Source organism: Seriola lalandi, unplaced genomic scaffold (genome assembly GCF_002814215.2).
Source record: "Seriola lalandi dorsalis isolate HSWRI2012SDOR001 ecotype SW California unplaced genomic scaffold, Sedor1 jcf7180002054735, whole genome shotgun sequence".
Classification (NCBI taxonomy): Eukaryota; Metazoa; Chordata; class Actinopteri; order Carangiformes; family Carangidae; genus Seriola; species Seriola lalandi.
In genome coordinates this window covers 2,556,473-2,562,601 of record NW_019525288.1, presented here as the reverse complement: position 1 = coordinate 2,562,601, position 6,129 = coordinate 2,556,473, and positions in this window count along the sequence as shown.

The window sequence follows — 6,129 nt, the reverse complement described above, 5'->3', positions numbered from 1 at the left end:
GCCAAAGTCACTGTTTTGTCATTTAGCCAGCCTGACCGACTGGACAGTCACCTTTTTCTGTTTCTGTTTGAAGTCCAATGTCAAGGGCAACAGAGTAACACTGTGGTAACATTAATCCATAACGACCTTATCTTTGAATAAATATAATTAAGTTTTGATATGCTCTAGAGCTAAGTTTTTGTTTCGTGGAAAGACAAAGATTTTTCATTCTTTTGCATTGCAGCTGACTGAATCATACAGCTGTGTAGCAGACTTCTAACTCTGCCCATGTCTGTTCATGTACTTCTGTCTCTTTCTTGATCACAATGTTAATGAAGTAAGATTTAGGCTGATTGATCTGTCTTCTTCTTTGATGGAAGTTGAATTGATATTTTTAATGTTCATCTGTTTTAACAGTTAAACTGGACGGAGATGAAAAAATAACGTTTCTAATTGTAGTAATTCATTTTTGTGTCTTGTTATGGAATAGCAAAAGAATTTAACAATTTGGCTTAGTTTTACAAAAAATCCATACTAATACAATATTCATTGATAAATTAAATCTTCCTATATTACCTACAGCATTTGCAAATGCACGACTAAATACTTCAGAACAGATGGGTAACACATTGATTCCAACACTGCACCACCCAAATGAAGAAAACGTGCTCCCTCAACCTCTGACACAAAACATAAAAACTTTCTTACTGCTATGAAAAGAATGTTGCCCAGATTTTCAGATGCCTTTGATCAGCTAATTCAGTCAGTGTCCAGTCTTGTCTGATGTCAGCACTCTGCTTACCAGGAGCAACCAGATGCTCAGACTGGCAGCTCTGCTCTTTAAAAGAGTGCGTATGTCTTTTCTGGGGAATTGGACTCAGGACAACCGACAGCGCAACCAACTCTATCAGCCACAGATGTGTATGACCCCAAAAGAAGCCCATGTGTGGATAGATGCACCACTGCAGTATTTTGTGCCTGCAGACACAGTTTTATCAGTTACTGGCTTCACAGCCAACATCAGAGAAAACACCTACAACATCTTCATGACCACACTATGAGTAGTTTTGTTTTGGAAGCGCTTAGGCTCAGATGACATAACAAAAATAACACAGGTCTTGTATGTAAGTGGCAATTGAAAACAACAAAAACAAAGGCAGCTACACAAGCTGGACTCAATAGTTCTTTCTCATGTGGCGTGTAGCCATTAGGTGGAACTGGACAGGGTCCATAAAAGTGACTGAGAGGTGCTTTACTCCATGTTTGCTTTGGTGCATAGACCCATATGTGGTAATGGTAAAGATCAATAAACAGCTGCTGATTCATCATCCACCCTTAGACCACGTTGTCTGTGGTCAAACTAACTGGTCCCGTTTGACCATTATATTGTCATGTGTTATGAGTAACACAAAGGGGTGCTTGGCAACAAATGTTGGCAGGATGTTTGAGGAATGACCCATGTAGGCCATGGTCTGCTGCACACTGAAAACAGCCATTACCTCTGACAAGCAGCACCTATCTTGCTCATTAAGTGTTGAGCCTCTCAGCTGCAGTCCAAGTAATAACACTGAATTTTGAGATTTGGCCAAACGTTCTTTTTAGTAAGCATCGTTGCACGAATTTTTGAGTTATTTGAGAAATTGATCCTGGCGATAGGATTAAATATACTGCAATCATATTAAATGATATATGACACAAGATGTAAGATAATTCATGAATAGTGTTTTTAATTAACTATCTGACAGCACAGTTCAGTCTTCCTATAATACATTTAAGGGTTGTGAGTTCAGACGTCAATTATCTGGTTTAAGACAGGCACATGAGGACACCGTGGGAAAGGTGAAAAGAATGGTGAAAAGTAAGTGCGATAAATAAGTGTGAATCTCAGTTTGTGTTCTATATATTTTAGCACGTTATAAAATGGGCACTCTGCATTTGAACCATAGGGAGAATCAGTTCCCTGAATTAGAAATAATGCCTGTAAGCATTGCTGGAAACTAAAGCAGCGTCAGAGTGCGGTCCTTGCTCATTTGACTGCTCAAACAACCACAGCTATTTGTTTATCTATCACCCACAACAACAACAGTGATTTCATGGGCCTTCCTCAGTGAAGCGCACACCATTTGGGGTTAGCTCCAGATCACAAAACTGGTAGAATAAGTTTTGTTGGAAAGACAGCACCTTTCTTCTCTCTGCTTTTTGTGCGTTAGTCTCACCACACCTGGAGAAACACTCAGACAGGCAGATGACAGAGGCTTCCACTAACCACAACGCGTTTCCCAATGATGAAAGCTGGTGTAATGACATGTAATGAAGCATCATTTCATATTGGGATTTGAGTTGTATAATCAAAATGGAGTCAGAAGTCATGCTGCTTGTTCCATAGAGGTCTGAGCATACACAGTACATGCTATTTTCATGAGCACTTAGAAATGCAGATGCTTAAGTCTAAATAGAACTAAAGTATAGTCTAGAACTGTAGTCCCATCATGTACCATGACTTTTACCTACATAAAACAATTACGTTTAATTTAACTAAAAATCCAGTTTTCCATACCTAAAACACAAAGTCTATCAAGCTCAAAACCAAATTCAAATCCAATATACTACCTCGCTCTGTGTCCAGCAGCAGGGTGTTAGATCGTATGCAAAGGCTGGATGTGTCCTCTCCAACACTATGGCTGTTATAATTTCACCCATGTGAGTAAGTTCTAGGCTTTGCAAAACAAATGTGATTTTCCTAGAGATCGAACAAAGCATACACATGACGGCACTTGTTTTGCATGTTAGTTGTCTCGCCATCTACCAGATGGTGGTTTGACTTTATATTCTTTAGCCCACATGCAAACAACAACCCTAGGCCTTCCACAACTAAGAATAAAATGAGAAAGAATGGTCCTTTAGTCCCCTTCGATATCCTTTCAATATCCTGTGTTGACAATTTCCTGAGATTTTAATCTTTTTAAGAGTAGTTAAAGCAGCCATTTCCTCCTTTAGTGTTGTCTTTGTACGGCAACCAAGCACTGGAATCAAGAGAGTTTTGGTTTCAAATCTGACTTTTTGAGAAGAAATGGTCTGATGTTATTATAGTGCTAAAATGTAGATATGTAGAGACCTATTTCATGGATCATATTCTCTTCGTTCAGTGCATATTTTCTTTTAACACAGAAACAATCATTCCTCCAGTCCAGGTGTAATAAAAGTGCTACACTGAAGTACAACAGGGCCAGAATACATGTGCATACATTTTTCCACGTGCAGAGTCTTTGAAGTAACTTGTAATTTAACCAGCTTAAATGACTGAATGATGGGTTGAGCTGATGCATCCGAGACAAAAGTCCTTTCTCAAAAAGGTATCACACTAAATTTCATTCCAGCTGCTCCCGTTCTCTGTTTCACCAGGTACTAAATATGCCTTTATGTCACTTTAATGTAACGTTCTCGCTGGTCTCCCTTTTCTCATCCACAAGAAGGAGAGAAAGGACCGGGTTGTTGAGGCCGATGTAGAAATTATGTTTGAAAGGACGTATTTAACAGGATCACAGGGTTCAGATGTCACTGCCACAAAGGTACCATGGTGGAGAGAAGGAGGGCGAGGGGTCAGGTAAGCAGAGAGACAATGGTCAACAGCTGTGAATGGGGATACGAGCAGAGGCAGGTATGTGGGAAACGAAAAGGGCAGAGCAAAGGGGATGTTAATGTGGGAAAGAAAGTTGTTCCCCCTTCTCGAGGAGAGAAAAGCATTCCTCCTGTAGCTGAAGGTTATCAGGTTGCAGATTGAGAGAGGCCTGGAGAAAGCAACTGTTACAAGCCCGGCTCTTAGCCTGCACAAAAAGATGGGAGACACAGGGGTATACTAAATAACCAACTAATTTATTTACAACAAAATGATCAAAATAAACACATAAAGTAGATGAGAGGACTCTGTAAGGTCATGTAGGGTGTGGGTGAGTGAAAATGTGCTGCATGGATGTTGTGCTGTAAAAACAAAGGGAAAAAAAACAAAGAAACCCCACACTGCAGAGGTAGGTGGGTGTGTGTGTGTGTGTGTGTGTGTGTGTGTGTGTGTGTGTGTGTGTGTGTGTGTGTGTGGTGAGGAGACTGCTTATATGCATGGGACACACCGGGCCCAGGTGTGTCCCATGCATGCTGATTAAGGCCTTCAATTGGTCTGCAGCCCTGAAGACAAGTGCAGTCACAGCAGGAAACCAAGCAGAGGGCCCGTAACGCTACGAAGAAACAAGCAACCAGCTTCAGCTCTGTCTGTCGTTTGGTGCACCACTTTGCTCTAGTCAACATCTCCTGTATAGATTGCCTAAACGTTTTAAAGAGAAGTTCATGGTCCCCAGAGGATGAATCCTAATGACTTTGGTGATGCCCTGACTTTTCCTCTAGTTCCTCCATGAGGTTCAGATTTGTGTTGTTGAGTCCAAAACATCAACAATTAATGGATGGATTGCCTTGAAATTTGATAGACATTTGTGTCCCCCTCAAAATGAATTGTAATCACATCGGTGATTACAGCTACGTACTTGCAAAACTAATGTCATTCCCAGACTCAGTTGTACTTTGTGTTCAGTGCTAATAACCTAATGTTAGCATGCTAACACACTTAACTAAGATGGTCAATTTGGTAAACGGTATCCACCTAATATCAGCATGGGAAAATTGTCATTGTGAGCATGTTAGCATGCTGATTTTAGAATTGACAACAATTTACTTTCACAGCAAAAGCACATTAACAATGAATAAACAGATATGTTCCACCAAATAAGCCTGTGTATGTTACCCTGTTGGTCGTGGCACAGGAATGAATGCAGAGGCAGAAAAGAAGATGTTCAAAAGCTTTTGATTTCCACAGCATAAGCACCTCCTGGTTGACTTCTCAAAGAAGAGGAGCACAACTGAACAGTCTTGTATTCCAGTAACCCTGGATATTTTCCTGTTTAACATATGGTACATCCGAGTTAAACGAACCAAGTGGAAATTAATATAAACCCACTACGAAATTATATAATTTGTGTTGGGATGAACACTATATCGCAGCCTGATTGCTATTTCTTTAGTGATCATGACGTTAAGGTGTTTTGTGGGGTACACTCTGGACAGATCTGATGTCTATCACATGGGTGGTTACATACAGGACACACACTCACTTTTACACCTAGAGGCAATTTTACAGTCACCAGTTCCCTGTAGGAAGAACATGTTTGTCAATTTGAACACAAAACCTTTTTTCTGTGAGGTGGCAGCTATAACCACAGAGCAATCTTGCCACCCTCTCATAATCCAATATAAATAGAATATACTACAATCTACTATAATACAATCAGACTGGCTGTATTCAAACCTATCAAGCCCAAACATTAAAAAGTGAGTTGCTGCCCCAACACTCCCACTGTAAATCCTTTCATGCACAATCCAGTCATAAGATTGTTTGTAGTATGCTGGATAAATGAGCGCAAACCAAGGGTGTATCTGTCACAGAAAATCATACACAGCATTTGAAGCTTTAGATTTACTCTGATCACAGCATCAACAAGATTGCATCAACTGTGCAGTTACATAAACATGTACAACAAGATGCAATCTAATCTGTTCTACAAGCTTTCATCTTTTCTTCTCTTCTTTTCATGTTACACTTTCTTAATAAGGAATAAGATGCCATGCAACGCTAACATTACACTTACATTGGCTCATCCATTCAGCGTTAATTGTGGCTTCATAAATATCATGGCCACTCACACCCTGAAAACTGATTTCTTTAAAACCCCACTGAAAAAGCATTTTGACAAAGATAATATACAATAAACATATATTGATAATTTACCAAAAGAAAAAAAGTGTTCCAAGCACCCTGTTTAATTCCTGAGTTTCTCTGTTACTTTCATAGGAGTTTCTATTTGATAAGAATCAGTTTACACTTTAGACCCTATAACCCACAGCATCACGATTTCCACACATAACACTACAATTTCTGGGTCTAATGATTAAGGGACCACAGGGCTTCTGCCCAATATTTGCTGCATGTGACATTTCACAGGGACATGGCACAAATATTCAATATGAAATGGGCCTAATTCCTCCTACCGAAATATCACTGTTTATCTGATTGAAAATCAATCCTTTTTAAATATCTGGCCGGTGTGT